Below are 22551 nucleotides of genomic sequence, written 5' to 3'. Positions count from 1 at the left end.
TGTGTGTGTGTGGTGTGTGTGTGTGTGTGTGTGTGTGTGTGTGTGTGTGTGTAGTGTGCGTGTGTGCGTGTGTGTGTGTGTGTGTGTGTGTGTGTGTGTGTGTGTGTGTGTGGTGTGTGTGTGTGTGTGTGTGCGTGTGTGCGTGTGTGTGTGCGTGTGTGTGCGAGCGTGTGTGTGTGAATGCTCTGCCTTCCTGACTTGGTGACCGACTGACAACGGAATGGGTGCATGAAGAGATAGCGAATTCTGCTAATTTCGGCAGAATAGTGATCGTGTCGCATAAAATTCGTTCACAACGGTATAAGGAAAGAAGGTCTTGTGCTATTGTGCGAGCATTACTGGTGCTGCTGCGGTGTTTGACGAATGGACAAGTTTACCCTGAAGATGTCATAGAAAACGGGTGATGGAGAGGCTCCCTGACAAAAGCGAGTGTGGGGCGGGTAATTTGATGGGAATAATGAGATGGATATTATATAATGTGCAGTGATATGAGGGTAGGAAACATACACACCTACATACCTACCCTCGCACCCGGTACATGTAGTCAACACGTAACATGTATTGAAAGAAGAAGTTGAAGACGTTACCTCCATTTACAACCTTCTTATCTTGAGATATCTTGAGGTTATCTTGAGATGATTTCGGGGCTTTTTAGTGTCCCCGCGGCCCGGTCCTCGACCAGGCCTCCACTCCCCCCCCCCAGGAAGCAGCCCGTGACAGCTGACTAACACCCAGGTACCTATTTTTACTGCTAGGTAACAGAGGCATAGGGTGGAAGAAACTCTGCCCATTGTTTTCTCGCCGGGGCCTGGGATCGAACCCAGGACCACAGGATTACAAGTACAGCGTGCTGTCCGCTCGGCCGACCGGCTCCCTCCCGACGTTAAACCAAATTCAAGATGTAATTCGAGCTTTAGGATAGTTAAATTATAATGTCACAGGTACAGCAAGGCTAGTATGGGGGGGGGGGGGGGGCATGAAGAACTAGACCTCACGCCCCCAAAGACACTGATTGGTAAGTGGACCTCGCAGCTGAGTGGACCGCGCTCGGGTCTTGTAATCCTAAGGGCCCGGGTTCGATCCCCGGTCGAGGCAGAAACAAATGGACAGAATTTTTCTTTCACCCTGATGCCCCTTGTTCATCTAGCAGTAACTAGGTATCTGGAGTTAGACAGTTGCTACGGGCTGCTTCATAAGGAAGTGTGTGTGTTAGAGAGAAATATATTTAGTAGAAATAATAGAGGAAAAATCATGTGTCAGAAAGGCGGGGTCAAGAGCTAATAGCTCGATTCTACAGATATAAATAGTAAATACACACACACACATTTCACAAGAAAGGCATCAATGCATCACTCACCTGTCTGTCAAAGCGTCAATGTTTTCACCAGTGTGACGGTTCATACAGTCACCAGTGTGGGATATGACGGCCCTTCTCGCTTCGTCACACCATTATGTCGGCGGGAAAAATGTGTCATGAATCTGGGTGTTTACCGCTTGGTCGGCATCAACGCTTGAAAACAACGCAACTATGTCAAATTTTGAATGAATTCTTTGCGGTTAATGGACGTATCCGCAAGTGGATGAGAACGGGGAAGGGCCGAGAGTAATACTTACCTATCAGTGACTACGGGCAGTGAGCTCCAGCTCTTCATGCCCCGCCTACTGGCCTTCTCAACCCGTTGTGAAGTGATCATGTCCCCATCTTGTGAGACTGAGTTTCCTTTACCTGTCCTCGTAGCTTAGTTTTCTTATTATAGGGTTTTGTTCTCAAGGTGAGGGATTCCAGGCCGATACCGCATACTCTAGTATTATCTTCACATAGATTATATATATATATTATATATATATATATATATATAATATATATATAATATATATATATATATATATGCGAACAAGCCTGAATGGTCCCCATTTGTGCGCATTTGTGTTCCTCACGTGTGCCCCAAAGAATGAGGTGATTTGGTAAAAATGCTATGCCCAAGATTACTATCCGAGTGCCGGCGGTGGGGTGGTTCAAATAGCTTAGGCTATCACCTCATTATGTCCGGTCGTGATGGTCAAGGGATTAAGGCGTCTTGTACATACCAGTTGCGTTGCTTCTGAGAGTATGGGTTCGAGTCACTTTCTGGGGGTGTGAGTTTTCAGTTATATATATATATATATATATATATATATATATATATATATATATATATAATATATATATATATTGGTAGCAGTCTTCCCTGTAGACATATATTATTAAATATGACCGAAAAAGTAAGATTAATAATTGTAACACGAATTTTCTCAATCTTTCGTACATTTCTTTTCACTGTTGGAGGTAAATCAAAAATCAATTCTCCAAAATTCATTGGAGAAAAAATAAAAATGAATTTTTGGAGAATTGATTTTTGATTAACCTCCAACAGTGAAAAGAAATGTACGAAAGATTGAGAAAATTCGTGTTAGAATTATTAATCTTACTTTTCGGTCATATATATATCTATATATATATATATATATATATATATATTATATATATATAATATATATATATATCTATATATATATATATATATATATATACTGAAAACTCACCACCCCAGAAGTGACCGAACCCATACTCCCACAAACTGGTATGTACAGGGACGCCTTAATCCGCCTTGACCATCACGACCGGACATAAGGAAGTGATAGCCGAGGCTATATGAACCACTTCCCCGCCGGCACTCGGATGGTAATCTTGGGCATAGCATTTTATCAAATCACCTCATTCTTTGGGGCACACGTGAGGAACACCAAATGCAAACAAGCCTGAATGGTCCCCAGGACTATATACAACTGAAAACTCACCACCCCAGAAGTGACTCGAACCCATACTCCCACAACTGGTATGTACAGGGACGCCTAATCCGCTTGACCATCACGACCGGACATAAGGAAGTGATAGCCGAGGCTATATGAACCACCTTCCCCGCCGGCACTCGGATGGTAATCTTGGGCATAGCATTTTATCAAATCACCTCATTCTTTGGGGCACACGTGAGGAACACAAATGCAAACAAGCCTGAATGGTCCCCAGGACTATATACAACTGAAAACTCACACCCCAGAAGTGACTCGAACCCATACTCCCACAACTGGTATGTACAGGGACGCCTTAATCCGCTTGACCATCACGACCGGACATAAGGAAGTGATAGCCGAGGCTATATGAACCACTTCCCCGCCGGCACTCGGATGGTAATCTTGGGCATAGCATTTTATCAAATCACCCTCATTCTTTGGGGCACACGTGAGGAACACAAATGCAAACAAGCCTGAATGGTCCCCAGGACTATATACAACTGAAACTCACACCCCAGAAGTGACTCGAACCCATACTCCCACAACTGGTATGTACAGGGACGCCTTAATCCGCTTGACCATCACGACCGGACATAAGGAAGTGATAGCCGAGGCTATATGAACCCACTTCCCCGCCGGCACTCGGATGGTAATCTTGGGCATAGCATTTTATCAAATCACCTCATTCTTTGGGGCACACGTGAGGAACACAAATGCAAACAAGCCTGAATGGTCCCCAGGACTATATACAACTGAAAACTCACACCCAGAAGTGACTCGAACCCATACTCCCACAACTGGTATGTACAGGTACGCCTTAATCCGCTTGACCATCACGACCGGACATAAGGAAGTGATAGCCGAGGCTATATGAACCACTCCCCGCCGGCACTCGGATGGTAATCTTGGGCATAGCATTTTATCAAATCACCTCATTCTTTGGGGCACACGTGAGGAACACAAATGCAAACAAGCCTGAATGGTCCCCAGGACTATATACAACTGAAAACTCTTGCCGGCGGGGAAGTGGTTCATATAGCCTCGGCTATCACTTCCTTATGTCCGGTCGTGATGGTCAAGCGGATTAAGGCGTCCCTGTACATACCAGTTGTGGGAGTATGGGTTCGAGTCACTTCTGGGGTGTGAGTTTTCAGTTGTATATAGTCCTGGGGACCATTCAGGCTTGTTGCATTTGTGTTCCTCACGTGTGCCCCAAAGAATGAGGTGATTTGATAAAATGCTATGCCCAAGATTACCATCCGAGTGCCGGCGGGGAAGTGGTTCATATAGCCTCGGCTATCACTTCCTATAGTCCGGTCGTGATGGTCAAGCGGATTAAGGCGTCCCTGTACATACCAGTTGTGGAGTATGGGTTCGAGTCACTTCTGGGGTGTGAGTTTTCAGTTGTATATAGTCCTGGGGACCATTCAGGCTTGTTTGCATTTGTGTTCCTCACGTGTGCCCCAAAGAATGAGGTGATTTGATAAAATGCTATGCCCAAGATTACCATCCGAGTGCCGGCGGGGAAGTGGTTCATATAGCCTCGGCTATCACTTCCTTATGTCCGGTCGTGATGGTCAAGCGGATTAAGGCGTCCCTGTACATACCAGTTGTGGGAGTATGGGTTCGAGTCACTTCTGGGGTGTGAGTTTTCAGTTGTATATAGTCCTGGGGACCATTCAGGCTTGTTTGCATTTGTGTTCCTCACGTGTGCCCCAAAGAATGAGGTGATTTGATAAAATGCTATGCCCAAGATTACCATCCGAGTGCCGGCGGGGAAGTGGTTCATATAGCCTCGGCTATCACTTCCTTATGTCCGGTCGTGATGGTCAAGCGGATTAAGGCGTCCCTGTACATACCAGTTGTGGGAGTATGGGTTCGAGTCACTTCTGGGGTGTGAGTTTTCAGTTGTATATAGTCCTGGGGACCATTCAGGCTTGTTTGCATTTGTGTTCCTCACGTGTGCCCCAAAGAATGAGGTGATTTGATAAAATGCTATGCCCAAGATTACCATCCGAGTGCCGGCGGGGAAGTGGTTCATATAGCCTCGGCTATCACTTCCTTATGTCCGGTCGTGATGGTCAAGCGGATTAAGGCGTCCCTGTACATACCAGTTGTGGGAGTATGGGTTCGAGTCACTTCTGGGGTGTGAGTTTTCAGTTGTATATAGTCCTGGGGACCATTCAGGCTTGTTTGCATTTGTGTTCCTCACGTGTGCCCCAAAGAATGAGGTGATTTGATAAAATGCTATGCCCAAGATTACCATCCGAGTGCCGGCGGGGAAGTGGTTCATATAGCCTCGGCTATCACTTCCTTATGTCCGGTCGTGATGGTCAAGCGGATTAAGGCGTCCCTGTACATACCAGTTGTGGGAGTATGGGTTCGAGTCACTTCTGGGGTGTGAGTTTTCAGTTGTATATAGTCCTGGGGACCATTCAGGCTTGTTTGCATTTGTGTTCCTCACGTGTGCCCCAAAGAATGAGGTGATTTGATAAAATGCTATGCCCAAGATTACCATCCGAGTGCCGGCGGGGAAGTGGTTCATATAGCCTCGGCTATCACTTCCTTATGTCCGGTCGTGATGGTCAAGCGGATTAAGGCGTCCCTGTACATACCAGTTGTGGGAGTATGGGTTCGAGTCACTTCTGGGTGTGAGTTTTCAGTTGTATATAGTCCTGGGGACCATTCAGGCTTGTTTGCATTTGTGTTCCTCACGTGTGCCCCAAAGAATGAGGTGATTTGATAAAATGCTATGCCCAAGATTACCATCCGAGTGCCGGCGGGGAAGTGGTTCATATAGCCTCGGCTATCACTTCCTTATGTCCGGTCGTGATGGTCAAGCGGATTAAGGCGTCCCTGTACATACCAGTTGTGGGAGTATGGGTTCGAGTCACTTCTGGGGTGTGAGTTTTCAGTTGTATATAGTCCTGGGGACCATTCAGGCTTGTTTGCATTTGTGTTCCTCACGTGTGCCCCAAAGAATGAGGTGATTTGATAAAATGCTATGCCCCAAGATTACCATCCGAGTGCCGGCGGGGAAGTGGTTCATATAGCCTCGGCTATCACTTCCTTATGTCCGGTCGTGATGGTCAAGCGGATTAAGGCGTCCCTGTACATACCAGTTGTGGGAGTATGGGTTCGAGTCACTTCTGGGGTGTGAGTTTTCAGTTGTATATAGTCCTGGGGACCATTCAGGCTTGTTTGCATATATATATATATATATATATATATATATATATATATATATATATATACCTTCTGAAGATGTATTGATTAATACGAAAGTACCAAAGGAATTTCCTGTTTGATTTCTTCCTTCGTGGTCAACAGTGTAATATATATATATATATATATATATATATATATATATATATATATATATATATATATATATATATATATATATATATATATATATATATATATATGCAGAAAATCCACAGAGAAATATGAAATGAGGTGAACGTTTCGGCTTGTTAAAGCCTTTGTCAACACCAGACTGACTAAGGAGAAGGGAGAAGGGGGAGGAAAATCGAAACGTCTAATGCATTGTATCTACATACGAGTTTATGCGATCACAATATTAACTGGAATGGGGCAAAAAGCATTACCAATTGTGGGGATTTCGTGGAACGTAATTTGATTGAGTCTGCTCTAATCAGTGTCCAAATCTTCTTAATGTTAGTACTGGAATGTACATACTTGATCCATTTTTAAGTTATAATATTGCACAACAGTTTAAGAAACAACTCTGATAGAGAGGCTTACAATGTCTCATTATAATTGTATATTCATATATTGTGTGTTCATGAGGCTTTTCTTTAATCTTTCATTCCTTATTCTCTGACCGCTTAATCCTCTTTGACCATTCTAAGCTAAGCTATACCTGTGTTTGGTTAATTCTTTCCCTAGGGATGGGTTGGTCAGGTGTCGGCCTATATATCCTCCCCTTTCTCCCTTCTCCTTAGTCAGTCTGGTGTTGACAAAGGCTTTAACAAGCCGAAACGTTCACCTCATTTCATATTTCTCTGTGGATTTTCCACATAAAATGATCAGTGTTTTGTGATCGTCAATTGCATATATATATATATATATATATATATATATATATATATATATATATATATATATATATATATATATATATATATGCGAACAAGCCTGAATGGTCCCCAGGACATATGCAACTGAAAACTCACACCCCAGAAGTGACTCGAACCCATACTCCCAGAAGCAACGCATCTGGTATGTACAAGACGCCTTAATCCACTTGACCATCACGACCGGACATAATGAGGTGATAGCCGAGGCTATTTGAACCACCCCACCGCCGGCACTCGGATAGTTATCTTGGGCATAGCATTTTACCAAATCACCTCATTCTTTGGGGCAACACGTGAGGAACACAAATGCGAACAAGCCTGAATGGTCCCCAGGACATATGCAACTGAAAACTCACACCCCAGAAGTGCTTCTGGGAGTATGGGTTCGAGTCACTTCTGGGGTGTGAGTTTTCAGTTGCATATGTCCTGGGGACCATTCAGGCTTGTTCGCATTTGTGTTCCTCACGTGTTGCCCCAAAGAATGAGGTGATTTGGTAAAATGCTATGCCCAAGATAACTATCCGAGTGCCGGCGGTGGGGTGGTTCAAATAGCCTCGGCTATCACCTCATTATGTCCGGTCGTGATGGTCAAGTGGATTAAGGCGTCTTGTACATACCAGATGCGTTGCTTCTGGGAGAATGGGTTCGAGTCACTTCTGGGGGTGTGAGTTTTCAGTTATATATATATATATATATATATATATATATATATATATATATATATATATATATTATATATATATATTTATATATATATGTTGCCGGCCCCACACCATCCTAGCTGTCGTTGGCGGGGACAGGCAGCCTAGAGTCCTGTATAACAGCTCCCTCGTTGGCCGTTGTGGTGTGGCCTGTTGTAGACTAGTCTTGACTACTGTTATTGCCTCTAAGTCCTCAGGCAATACGTTGGTTCTGTTGATCACCTGTTGGTACACGCGTCTCCTCGTTACTGTTGTCCGCCTGTTAGCACGTTAACGTGTCTTGATTGTTCCTCTTGTTTATTATCTTGTTTAGGTGTTTTGTTGATTTCCGTTAATTATTTGCTCCCTGGTGTACGTGTTCCATTGCTTTTGTTGAGTGCTTGTTACCCGGTTGACTGTTCTTGTTGATTGCTTCTCACGTGGCTCACTTGTTTCATTGTTCCTGTTGATGACGTGTTATGTTTTCCATTGTTCCTCTTTACTGTTTCCCCCTGTTTCTCCTGATTACCTGTAGCGTATTCCACTGATTCATTAACCCTTGAGCGTAGAGGTGCTCCATGCAGGAATAGACGTCCCTCCGCCTGACATCCTATGGTGACCTTAGTGAGATGTGACACATCTAGAGGACTTTAGAGCATATTTTCCTTCAAATTTTGTCAGGGGGTTTGTTTGTGCAACCCGTCCTCTTAAAAATAACGTCACTTTTGGCCCGTATGCACACTATGGCCAAATTTGGACGTAATTTGAAATGAAATCGACTCACAAAAGAGACGTTCTGTTCCGTTTTCTATTTGAGTCGTCCGGCGTACGCGCAGAGGTTATAAGAGGACACTTTAAATTAACGTTTTTCATAACGTTTTGAAACTTTATGAGAATTTCCTGCCCACCTAACCTATCAGAGGACCCTTAACTTACTGTTGTTGAAAAAAAAAATCCAAATTTATTTTCAATTTTTTTTCATTTTCAAATTACGTCCAAATTCGGCCATACGGGCTAACGGCCAAAAGCGACGTTCTTTTTAAGAGGACAGGTTGTTTGTGAACTTGTCGTGAGTACCACTTACTGTGTATAGGTCCCAACATGGTACCGTGTAGGGCTGATACCTCCTAGCTGTGTCAGCCTCCAGTACTTCATCCACAATGACTTAACTCACAATATCTTCCTCCATGTATGGATTTACTATCCATTCCCTCCTCCATGTTGTGTTTCATGGTCTTCCCTCCATGCTTCACCCGAGACCACACGTTTCAGCTTAAAAAAAATTGGATTTCGACGAGAAAAAGTGTTTCATTTTTGGGCTGTTATATTATGTCGAGCAATGTACCTTTTTGTCTGCAAGAAGATACAAGATTTTGAAAAAAAAATTGAAATTCGAGTTCAGTTTTATTGGAAAATTTCATTGAATATTTTTGTATGCAATCTGTCATGATGTTTGAGATTGTTAAATGATCAGGTTATCTGGTGTTAGTTATTACTGACTCTTTTTAATGTGTTGCTGTGTTAGACAATGTGTTGCTGTGATAGACAATGTGTTGTTGTGATAGACAATGTGTTGCTGTGATAGACAATGTGTTGCTGTGTTAGACAATGTGTTGCTGTGTTAGACAATGTGTTGCTGTGATAGACAATGTGTTGCTGTGATAGACAATGTGTTGCTGTGATAGACAATGTGTTGTTGTGTTAGACAATGTGTTGCCGTGATAGACAATGGGTTACTGTGATAGACAATGTGTTGTTGTGTTAGACAATGTGTTGCCGTGATAGACAATGGGTTACTGTGATAGACAATGTGTTGTTGTGATAGACAATGGGTTACTGTGATAGACAATGTGTTGTTGTGATAGACAATGTGTTGCCGTGTTAGACAATGTGTTGCCGTGTTAGACAATGTGTTGCCGTGATAGACAATGTGTTGCCGTGTTAGACAATGTGTTGCCGTGATAGACAATGGGTTACTGTGATAGACAATGTGTTGTTGTGATAGACAATGTGTTGCTGTGTTAGACAATGTGTTGCTGTGATAGACAATGTGTTGCCGTGATAGACAATGTGTTGCCGTGATAGACAATGTGTTGCCGTGATAGACAATGTGTTGCCGTGTTAGACAATGTGTTGCCGTGTTAGAGAGTGTTGCATCATGCCTCCAGAACACACCCAAGGGCATAACCCCGGCAAGTGTACTATCGAGCGAAAGCAACAATTGAATACATCGCTGCCTCGGAATTAATTCACTCCCGCCCACCGTATTTCATTTCAATACCCGATACCCGTGTCGATATATGAGAGGCAGTGAGAGGAAGTCTCCGGGGGATGCCGATATGCGAGGCACTGCGAAGACCTCCCAAACCTACTCCCCCCCCCTTATGATATCGGCTTTCCAGGAATGGTTGACTTGTGGTGGTCTGGTTGACTTGTGGTGGGTGCTTGGGGTCTGGTTGACTTGTGGTGGTGCTTGGGGGTCTGGTTGACTTGTTGTGGTGCTTGGGGTCTGGTTGACTTGTGGTGGGTGCTTGGGGTCTGGTTGACTTGTTGTGGTGCTTGGGGTCTGGTTGACTTGTGGTGGTGCTTGGGGGTCTGGTTGACTTGTGGTGGTGCTTGGGGTCTGGTTGACTTGTGGTGGTGCTTGGGGTCTGGTTGACTTGTGGTGGTGCTTGGGGTCTGGTTGACTTGTGGTGGTGCTTGGGGTCTGGTTGACTTGTGGTGGTGTTTGGGGTCTGGTTGACTTGTGGTGGTGCTTGGGGTCTGGTTGACTTGTGGTGGTGCTTGGGGGTCTGGTTGACTCGTGGTGGTGCTGGTGGTCTGGTTGACTCGTGGTGGTGCTGGTGGTCTGGTTGACTTGTGGTGGTGCTTGGGGTCTGGTTGACTTGTGGTGGTGCTTGGTGGTCTGGTTGACTCGTGGTGGTGCTGGTGGTCTGGTTGACTCGTGGTGGTGCTGGTGGTCTGGTTGACTTGTGGTGGTGCTTGGGGTCTGGTTGACTTGTGGTGGTGCTTGGGGGTCTGGTTGACTCGTGGTGGTGCTGGGGGTCTGGTTGACTCGTGGTGGTGCTGGTGGTCTGGTTGACTCGTGGTGGTGCTGGTGGTCTGGTTGACTCGTGGTGGTGCTGGTGGTCTGGTTGACTCGTGGTGGTGCTGGTGGTCTGGTTGACTTGTGGTGGTGCTTGGGGTCTGGTTGACTTGTGGTGGTGCTTGGGGGTCTGGTTGACTTGTGGTGGTGCTTGGGGGTCTGGTTGACTTGTGGTGGTGCTTGGGTCTGGTTGACTCGTGGTGGTGCTGGTGGTCTGGTTGACTTGTGGTGGTGCTTGGGTCTGGTTGACTCGTAACTATGCTAGTTACCGCTTAACAGAACCCGTTTTCTATATATTGAGAGCGTTTAATTTATTATGTATGATACGGAGCGATTCGTTTCTGCACGTTTTGTCTCTCCTGATGCCTCTGTTCACCCAGCTGTAAATAGATACTTCGAAGTTCGGCAACTGCCACCGCGGTAAACGGTAGAAATACAAACATCTTTATTTTTTTTTTAGAAATACAACACTCTTAATACACTCATTTTAGAAATACAACACTCTTTGACTACTCGTTTTAGAAATACAAATATCTGAAATAACCAATTAAGAAATATAACCATCTCAGAGATCACATTGCAGAGCCTTGCATTGTTGCATAAAGGCTTACCATTGGCTTAGCATCATTTCATGAATGGTTGCCATTATCTTACCATCGCTGTACGAATGGTTGCCATTATCTTACCATCGCTGTACGAATGGTTGCCATTATCTTACCATCGCTGTACGAATGGTCGCCATTATCTTACCATCGCTGTACGAATGGTTGCCATTATCTTACCATCGCTGTATGAATGGTTGCCATTGGCTAGGCATCGTTGAAGGCAGGCTTGCCATGGGCAAGCTTGTTGTTTCTGTTGTTTCAGAAGCCTATCGTTGCACATAGATTGCCATATAAGCTTAGCATCGTTGCATGAAGGGTTGTCATTGGCTTAGCGCCGTTGCATGAAGGTCTGCCATTGGCTCATCACCGGTTGCACCATTAGTCTGCAGTGAGCGAGCGAACCCTGATGCAAATGTGCAATTATGCAGTTCTTAAAGCAAGAAAATCTTTATTGCATGCAATTTCAAGTTTGTTCTGCAGTTTGGCAGCGGCGGGTCTTCTTTCCCTGCCGCGTGATGCTGCCTCTTCTCAACACTTGCAAAGATTCCAAGACAGGTGCTATATACCATGAAATTTCCTAGGGACAGGAAGCTGGCGGCTTTTCAAAAAAGCCATTTCCCCACCCGCTTCCCCACTGTTCCTGAGGATTTTTTTCATTTGGATTTTAAGTTGAAGTAATATCATGGCTCTTACAGCTTCGGCGGGTAGGCGGTTGCATGGGTGTATAACTCTATGGGTGAAAAAAAAGCATCTCGTGTTTTGAGGAAAGATGCACAGGTTTCGTAAGTATAGTCGACCTTGGTTTACTGCTGTAGACTCCTTAAGGGTTATGAGGATTTCATTATTCATCACTGGTGTGTTGTTGTTTCAGAAGTAAACATTGTAGCCCACGTGTTAACATCTGTCAGACTAACTTGTCAGTTTTCATTGTGCAGGGAGCACCCTGCCTCTCTCCCTGGTCACATTGTGCAGGGAGCACCCTGCCTCTCTCCCTGGTCACATTGTGCAGGGAGCACCCTGCCTCTCTCCCTGGTCACATTGTGCAGGGAGTACCCTGCCTCTCTCCCTGGTCACATTGTGCAGGGAGCACCCTGCCTCTCTCCCTGGTCACATTGTGCAGGGAGTACCCTGCCTCTCTCCCTGGTCACATTGTGCAGGGAGTACCCTGCCTCTCTCCCTGGTCACATTGTGCAGGGAGCACCCTGCCTCTCTCCCTGGTCACATTGTGCAGGGAGCACCCTGCCTCTCTCCCTGGTCACATTGTGCAGGGAGCACCCTGCCTCTCTCCCTGGTCACAGAGACAGGCAGTGTTGATGTCATGTTGATATGTATTAGTTACTGGTCACAGGAACCAACATGGGTCGACAAGTAATTAAATTTTATCTCAAGAAACTAGATTTTATGTCGACAACTGTTATGACCCCAGGTAGCCTGAAGAACGAGTCTATCCCAATGAGAGTTATTAGGCAATCTGGACCTGATTGAGAGGTCAGAGGAAGTATAGATATATGAATATATACTAAATGCATGACAAGTGTTAATGAATAGTTTAAAAGCATGGACAGAGGATGACCATGTAAGGAAGTTACATGTCATGAGATGTCGATACTTTGCTGACAAGGTGTGAGGCTCGCCGGGACGTCTTTACCTCACTTGAGCAACAGAGGTCGTGAGAGAGGGTTGTACTGTGTTTGAGCTCCTGGCAGAAAAGGAGGAACCCCTACTTGTGTTACCAAGAGGAGATAATCATGCAGGCGTTTATGTGTGAAGCCTGAGGACGACTTAAAGTGGTCAAGTCAGGACCAGAAGAAGTCTTGTAAGGCAGTCCTATAGCAATTTTGTGGGCGCCATTGTTGAGGACCAGGACCTGAGCGCCCTCGAAACCCAAATTCTGTGCTAAGCTAATATAACAGTTGTTGCCTGTGTTTGATCGTGTGCCCAGCGATCATGGCAAGTGTTTTTGTACATAGTACATGTATTTTATTAAGGCAGTAAGCTGAAATAAGAGAGTAGAGATAAGGGAACAAGCTGGAGGGGACAGCGATGCGTCCACCCTCGCCGAATGTCAGTGGGTGACTGAGGGAGGAGAGCTCCCTCAGCTCCTGACAGCGGAGACAGCCAGCAACAGGTCTGGGTACGTCAAGAATGGACTCGCCCAAGATGGGGGAGGACCGTCGCAAAGTGTTAGACTTTAAAGAGATGTCAGATGGAGGAGATTTATTTTCTGTGAATACATTTAATTATGTTTTAGTAGGGAAACATTTTATTGGCATGGCAATGGAAATTGCAGGTTTGTTTGGGGGAGGAGTTGATGGAAGAACTTCGAGGCCAGGGAAGAAGTTAATGGAGGAAACTTCGAGGCAGAAGAAGTGTATGCTGAACTCTGTGGGAGAGCAGAGCTTCATAGTGAGGAGTTGACCTCAAGCAGTGAAGAGGAGTTTCACGTGTCTCCGTGAGATCAGTGGTGGAGCATCACGGGTGTTTGATGAGAACTTCATTGTGTAGCAGTTTGGGAGGACTGCAGAAGAGTCTTGTTGACTATTTTGGAGAGCCTAGAGATATACACGGTAGTGAGCCTCTAGGAGCAGAACAGAGGTTCATGGTGATCACACATAATGTATAAGTGGAGTGCTTGAATGATTATTGGCGTGTAAGACGCAGTGTAAGATGAGAGATTGACTCTGTAAAAGGGGAGTTTTAGGAGATCATTCCAAACAAGAAGAGAATGGGGAGTCAGGCGGCTCAGGTAGGGTGTGTACACAGAACAACGAGGCCAGTGCTGGAGCCGCACCCCTAGATATGTGATGCTGAACCCGTCTCCAAGATCAAGAGGCGTATAGGGTGATCTCCTGGGAAAACTTCAAGCACTCCAGAGTTCATTGCTGGTCGACCGACGGGAGCGGGAGTGTGGCTGCCGAGGTCGGTTGACTCTTCCGGCAGAGAGTGGTTGGGGGGACGTTGTCCACGTGTACGCAAGTAACAATCTGGTACAACAACCAGAGCTCTCTTTGGAGGGTTTAAGTTCCATTAGCCCCAACCCCTCAGGTCAGAACACAACTAAGTTTTATGTCAACAAGTAACTAGGTTTGCTACCGACAAGTAACTAGGATATATGTCGACAATCAGATACTGTGCCACGTGTGTGACCACTAGTGAGAGCCCTGACTGATGTATACAAAAATACACATGTGTAGTCAGTTCAAAGATTTCTTTAAGAATTTATCTCACTCAGATGCATCCAGTGGTGGTTTGTGCCACTCAAGAGGATGAGGTGTAGTCCTTTGTCTTGGTATTGTAGCTCAGGTGGATGACCAGTTAGATATGTTACAGGAACACTGGCTTACCACTGACGGTGATAACCTTCCCAAAAAATAATATTGATATAAGCCATCGTCCATATCCGGAAGAAGATAGTTCGGCAATTCCTCTTGGGTAACTAATATTCTGGAAACAAACTCAATTGGCAGTCTCCGTGGTGTAGTGGTAAGACACTCGCCTGGCGTTCCGCGAGCGCTATGTCATGGGTTCGTATCCTGGCCGGGGAGGATTTACTGGGCGCAATTCCTTAACTGTAGCCTCTGTTTAACGCAACAGTAAAATGTGTACTTGGATGAAAAAACGATTCTTCGCGGCAGGGGATCGTATTCCAGGGACCATAGGATTAAGGACCTGCCCGAAACGCGACGCGTACTAGTGGCTGTACAAGAATGTAACAACTCTTGTATATATCTCTCTCAAAAAAAAAAATATAAATGTACAAACATTTATGAACAACGTTTTTGAAAGTTATGAAAGCAGAGAGTAGCATCTGTGTCCGGGGTGCCGCCAATAGCCTTTGATTCGTTAGTCTTACCTGTACCACTTGGTGCTCTGTTTGATTCGTTCAAAGTTACTTAGGACAGAGTCATCGAGGAAGGCCTCGACTCTTGCCACTATGTCGGCTTTGTTAGCAGTTATGTATCCACGTGCGAGGTCTCCAATGGTTGTTAGACATCCCTTGACGTTAACAACCCCAACAGCAAGACTGTTAATTTATTTGTCAATGATTCTTTGTTTTATACCGGTGAAGATATCCAGTGTTAAGGCGGGTATGGCTATATAGCACACGGTTAGGGACAAGGAGCTGGGATACGGGGACAAGGAGCTGGGATACGAGGACAAGGAGCTGGGATACGAGGTCATGGAGCTGGGATACGAGGACAAGGAGCTGGGATACGAGGACAAGGAGCTGGGATACGAGGTCAAGGAGCTGGGATACGAGGTCATGGAGCTGGGATACGAGGACAAGGAGCTGGGATACGAGGACAAGGAGCTGGGATACGAGGACAAGGAGCTGGAATACGAGGACAATGAGCTGGGATACGAGGACATCGAGCTGGGATACGAGGACATCGAGCTGGGATACGAGGACAAGGACCTGGGATATGACGACGGGGGTAAAGGAATGGCCCCCAACCACTTGGAACTTCGGGGATTGAACGCGGATCCCATCAAGAAGCGAGACCGTCACTGTACCGACCAATCCACGGACAGATATTGGACTTAATTATCACGCAATAATTCTCACAATTACCACTGGCAGTAATCGCCATAATTATCTCTGGCAGATAGTTAGGATTATCCCAGAGATGGCGATGGGTAATAGTGCCAGAGCCTAAAGCCAAGTACAAAAAACGTGGAACAATTGAACCAATAAAGATAATAGACAAAATTGCGAACATGCAAATTGGGAACAAATTTAAATATTGCAAATTGTTCCAATTTTTATCACCCCGAGTCCATTAGCCCGGGTTGGGTCGTTAGCAGGATGTGTAGTAGCAGTGACCAGGTGCTCCAGTGATGTTATCCGTCTGTGTTATCACCGGGCGGTGATGTTATCCGTCAGTGTTATCACCGGGCGGTGATGTTATCCCTCAGTGTTGACACCGGGCGGTGATGTTATCCCTCAGTGTTGACACCGGGCGGTGATGTTATCCGTCAGTGTTGACACCGGGCGGTGATGTTATCCCTCAGTGTTGACACCGGGCGGTGATGTTATCCCTCAGTGTTGACATTGGGCGGTGATGTTATCCCTCAGTGTTAACACCGGGCGGTGATGTTATCCCTCAGTGTTGACACCGGGCGGTGATGTTATCCCTCAGTGTTAACACCGGGCGGTGATGTTATCCCTCAGTGTTATCACCGGGCGGTGATGTTATCCGTCAGTGTTGACACCGGGCGGTGATGTTATCCCTCAGTGTTAACACCGGGCGGTGATGTTATCCCTCAGTGTTATCACCGGGCGGTGATGTTATCCGTCAGTGTTAACACCGGGCGGTGATGTTATCCCGCAGTGTTGACACCGGGCGGTGATGTTATCCCTCAGTGTTAACACCGGGCGGTGATGTTATCCCTCAGTGTTAACACCGGGCGGTGATGTTATCCGTCAGTGTTGACACCGGGCGGTGATGTTATCCCTCAGTGTTGACACCGGGCGGTGATGTTATCCCTCTGTGTTGACACCGGGCGGTGATGTTATCCCTCTGTGTTGACACCGGGCGGTGAAGTTATCCCTCTGTGTTAACACCGGGCGGTGATGTTATCCCTCAGTGTTGACACCGGGCGGTGATGTTATCCCTCTGTGTTAACACCGGGCGGTGATGTTATCCCGCAGTGTTAACACCGAGCGGTGATGTTATCCCTCAGTGTTAACACCGGGCGGTGATGTTATCCGTCAGTGTTAACACCGGGCGGTGATGTTATCCGTCAGTGTTGACACCGGGCGGTGATGTTATCCCTCAGTGTTAACACCGGGCGGTGATGTTATCCGTCAGTGTTAACACCGGGCGGTGATGTTATCCGTCAGTGTTAACACCGGGCGGTGATGTTATCCGTCAGTGTTAACACCGGGCGGTGATGTTATCCGTCAGTGTTAACACCGGGCGGTGATGTTATCCGTCAGTGTTAACACCGGGCGGTGATGTTATCCGTCAGTGTTAACACCGGGCGGTGATGTTATCCGTCAGTGTTAACACCGGGCGGTGATGTTATCCGTCAGTGTTAACACCGGGCGGTGATGTTATCCGTCAGTGTTAACACCGGGCGGTGATGTTATCCGTCAGTGTTAACACCGGGCGGTGATGTTATCCGTCAGTGTTAACACCGGGCGGTGATGTTATCCGTCAGTGTTAACACCGGGCGGTGATGTTATCCCTCAGTGTTAACACCGGGCGGTGATGTTATCCCTCAGTGTTAACACCGGGCGGTGATGTTATCCCTCAGTGTTGACACCGGGCGGTGATGTTATCCTCTGTGTTAACACCGGGCGGTGATGTTATCCCTCAGTGTTAACACCGGGCGGTGATGTTATCCGTCAGTGTTGACACCGGGCGGTGATGTTATACCTCTGTGTTAACACCGGGCGGTGATGTTATCCCTCAGTGTTAACACCGGGCGGTGATGTTATCCGTCAGTGTTGACACCGGGCGGTGATGTTATCCCTCAATGTTGACACCGGGCGGTGATGTTATCCCGCAGTGTTAACACCGGGCGGTGATGTTATCCCTCAGTGTTGACACCGGGCGGTGATGTTATCCCTCAGTGTTGACACCGGGCGGTGATGTTATCCGTCAGTGTTAACACCGGGCGGTGATGTTATCCGTCAGTGTTAACACCGGGCGGTGATGTTATCCCTCAGTGTTGACACCGGGCGGTGATGTTATCCCTCAGTGTTGACACCGGGCGGTGATGTTATCCCTCTGTGTTAACACCGGGCGGTGATGTTATCCCTCAGTGTTGACACCGGGCGGTGATGTTATCCCTCAGTGTTGACACCGGGCGGTGATGTTATCCCGCAGTGTTAACACCGGGCGGTGATGTTATCCGTCAGTGTTAACACCGGGCGGTGATGTTATCCCGCAGTGTTAACACCGGGCGGTGATGTTATCCCTCTGTGTTAACACCGGGCGGTGATGTTATCCCTCAGTGTTGACACCGGGCGGTGATGTTATCCCTCAGTGTTGACACCGGGCGGTGATGTTATCCCGCAGTGTTAACACCGGGCGGTGATGTTATCCGTCAGTGTTAACACCGGGCGGTGATGTTATCCCGCAGTGTTAACACCGGGCGGTGATGTTATCCCTCTGTGTTAACACCGGGCGGTGATGTTATCCCTCAGTGTTAACACCGGGCGGTGATGTTATCCCTCAGTGTTGACACCGGGCTTTGATGTTATCCCTCAGTGTTAACACCGGGCGGTGATGTTATCCCGCAGTGTTAACACCGGGCGGTGATGTTATCCCTCAGTATTGACACCGGGCGGTGATGTTATCCATCTGTGTTAACACCGGGCGGTGATGTTATCCCTCAGTGTTGACACCGGGCGGTGATGTTTTCCCTCAGTGTTAACACCGGACGGTGATGTTATCCCTCAGTGTTAACACCGGGCGGTGATGTTATCCGTCAGTGTTGACACCGAGCGGTGATGTTATCCCGCAGTGTTAACACCGGGCGGTGATGTTATCCCGCAGTGTTAACACCGGGCGGTGATGTTATCCCTCAGTATTGACACCGGGCGGTGATGTTATCCATCTGTGTTAACACCGGGCGGTGATGTTATCCCTCAGTGTTGACACCGGGCGGTGATGTTTTCCCTCAGTGTTAACACCGGACGGTGATGTTATCCCTCAGTGTTAACACCGGGCGGTGATGTTATCCGTCAGTGTTGACACCGAGCGGTGATGTTATCCCGCAGTGTTAACACCGAGCGGTGATGTTATCCCTCAGTGTTAACACCGGGCGGTGATGTTATCCGTCAGTGTTAACACCGGGCGGTGATGTTATCCCTCAGTGTTAACACCGGGCGGTGATGTTAGGGGATTGATTGGTAAATAATGTAGCGTCCAGCTGACACAGACGTGTATGATCATACATTTAGTGGTGTATTAATACATGGAGGGAGGCGTCTGCTTTCATGGAAACTTTCAGGGCGTGCCTGGGCGAGGTATTATCTAATGTTTGATTGACGTCAAGCCGTTCTCGTGTCAGACTCTGCCGTCAAGCCGTTCTCGTGTCAGACTCTGCTGTCAAGCCGTTCTCGTGTCAGACTCTGCTGTCAAGCCGTTCTCGTGTCAGACTCTGCCGTCAAGTCGTTCTCGTGTCAGACTCTGCCGTCAAGCCGTTCTCGTGTCAGACTCTGCCGTCAAGCCGTTCTCGTGTCAGACACTGCCGTCAAGCCGTTCTCGTGTCAGACTCTGCCGTCAAGCCGTTCTCGTGTCAGACACTGCCGTCAAGCCGTTCTCGTGTCAGCCTCTGCCGTCAAGCCGTTCTCGTGTCAGACACTGCCGTCAAGCCGTTCTCGTGTCAGACACTGCCGTCAAGCCGTTCTCGTGTCAGACTCTGCCGTCAAGCCGTTCTCGTGTCAGACACTGCCGTCAAGCCGTTCTCGTGTCAGCCTCTGCCGTCAAGCCGTTCTCGTGTCAGACACTGCCGTCAAGCCGTTCTCGTGTCAGACTCTGCCGTCAAGTCGTTCTCGTGTCAGACTCTGCCGTCAAGCCGTTCTCGTGTCAGACACTGCCGTCAAGCCGTTCTCGTGTCAGCCTCTGCCGTCAAGCCGTTCTCGTGTCAGCCTCTGCCGTCAAGCCGTTCTCGTGTCAGACACTGCCGTCAAGCCGTTCTCGTGTCAGACTCTTCCGTCAAGCCGTTCTCGTGTCAGACTCTTCCGTCAAGCCGTTCTCGTGTCAGACTGCCAAGACGGTTTTAATCTTTCCGGCAATATTAGCCAATCTTTCAACAAATTGCAACTTTCTCGCTTTTCAATTATCTTTTGGAATTTTCTCTCAAAATTCCAAAGAACTACGGAATTCGACCGTAGTCGAATTATAATTATAATTATAATTATAATTATATAATTAGAAAAATTATAATTTTATAATTTATATTTATAATATAAATAGAAAATTATAATTTTCTTGCTTGATATAAATCTTTTCCTCCCGTAACCCGACTACGCTTCCATCGGCTGACAACCGCTCTAGTTATCCTCATTATATTGCTTTAATGAAATTCTATCTAATTACTTTTTTCCCGGTTTTCAGGTGAGTGTTGTCGTTCGGATCTTCCTGAGGACGCGATGGTTGTAATTGTCAACCATGAGGTAAAGTGCTGTGTGTGTGTGTGTGTGTGTGTGTGTGTGTGTGTGTGTGTGTGTGTGTGTGCGTGTGTGTGTGTGTGTGTGTGTGTGTGTGTGTGTGTGTGTGTGTGTGTGTGTGTGTATGTGTGTGTGTATGTGTGTGTGTGTGTGTGTGTGTGTGTGTGTGTGTGTGTGTGTGTGTGTGTGTGTGTGTGTGTGTGTGTTAGAGAGAAATATATGAAGTAGACTTAATAGAAGAACAATAGATCGGTTAGAAAGGCGGGGGTCCAAGAGCTAATACCTCGATTATGCAGGCACAAATAGTAAAAACACACACACACACACACACACACACACACACACACACACACACACACACACACACACACACACACACACACACACACACACACACACACACGCGCGCGCACACACACACACACACACACACACACACACACACACACACACACACACACACACACACACACACACACGCGCGCGCGCACACACGCGCACACACGCGCACACACACACACACACACACACACACACACACACACACACACACACACACACACACACACACACACACACACACATGGTTTAATCAAAGATGTAGGCTAGCTAAGCAGCAAAGTAAAAGGCCATGGAGAAACTATAGGAATAACAGGACACTGGAGAGCAGAGAAAGATACCAGAATGCCAGGAATGAATATGTCAGGATGAGAAGAGAGGCAGAAAGACAATACGAAAATGACATCGCAAGCAAGGCAAAGACTCAGCCTAAATTGTTGCATAGCCACATTAGGAGAAAAACAACAGTAAAGGAACAGGTTATGAGATTAAGGATAGGGGCGGAAGGATTCACTACAAATGACAAGGAAGTGTGTGAGGAATTGAATAAGAAATTCCAGGAGGTCTTCACCTTAGAGCAAGGAGAAATTCCAGAGGTAAGTGAGGGAATAGCTAACCAGGAACCACTGGAAGAGTTTGAGATTACCAGTGGGGAAGTAAGGAAGTGTTTACTAGAGTTGGACGTGACGAAGGCTATAGGCCCAGATGGGATCTCCCCTTGGGTTCTAAAGGAAGGAGCAAGAGAACTGAGCCTACCACTCTCCATAGGGTATAACAAATCACTGGCAACAGGGGAACTGCCAGATATTTGGAAAGCAGCTAACGTAGTCCCGATATACAAGAAAGGGGATAGACAGGAGGCACTGAACTACAGGCCAGTGTCCCTAACCTGCATACCATGCAAGCTGATGGAGAAGATTGTGCGAAAAAAACTAGTGGAGTATCTGGAGCGAAGGAACTTTGTAACACAGCATCAACATGGGTTCAGGGATGGCAGGTCCTGCCTCACAGGGTTACTTGAATTCTACGACCAGGCAACAAAAATAAGGCAAGAAAGAGAAGGGTGGGCAGACTGCATATTTTTGGATTGTCAGAAAGCCTTTGATACAGTGCCACACAAGAGGCTAGTGCGAAAGTTGGAGATGCAGGCTGGAGTGAGAGGGAAGGTACTCCGGTGGATAGAGGAGTACCTAAGCAACAGGAGACAACGAGTCTGTGTGAGGGGTGAGGTCTCAGATTGGCGAGACGTCACAAGTGGAGTCCCGCAGGGGTCAGTCCTTGGACCTTGTTTCTGGTATATGTAAATGATCTCCCAGAGGGTATAGATTCGTTCCTATCAATGTTTGCCGACGATGCAAAAATTATGAGGAGGATTGAAACAGAGGATGATAGTAGGAGGCTACAAGATGACCTGGATAGACTGAGTGAATGGTCCAACAAATGGCTGTTGAAGTTCAACCCGAGTAAATGCAAAGTAATGAAACTAGGCAGTGGAAACAGGAGGCCAGGCACAGGATACAGAATAGGAGATGAAGTACTTAATGAAACAGACAGAGAGAAAGATCTAGGAGTTGATATCACACCAAACCTGTCTCCTGAAGCCCACATAAAGAGAATAACGTCTGCGGCATATGCGAGGCTGGCTAACATCAGAACGGCGTTCAGGAACCTGTGTAAGGAATCATTCAGAATCTTGTACACATGATTGTATGACTACATGAGAGTGACGTGGAAGATAACTGAAGGGATGATTGATGATGGAGCATCACCAAGGTATACG

General features: G+C 46.8%; 1 protein-coding gene across 1 annotated transcript in view; it reads right to left on the bottom strand.

The window, feature by feature from the left end:
* Nucleotides 1-22551, bottom strand: part of LOC123759448 (uncharacterized) — a 326826-nt gene that overhangs the window by 148339 nt on the left and 155936 nt on the right. The window lies entirely within an intron of this gene.

Source organism: Procambarus clarkii, chromosome 32 (assembly GCF_040958095.1).
Source record: "Procambarus clarkii isolate CNS0578487 chromosome 32, FALCON_Pclarkii_2.0, whole genome shotgun sequence".
NCBI classification, from domain to species: domain Eukaryota; kingdom Metazoa; phylum Arthropoda; class Malacostraca; order Decapoda; family Cambaridae; genus Procambarus; species Procambarus clarkii.
This window is presented reverse-complemented; position numbering and strand designations above follow the sequence as displayed.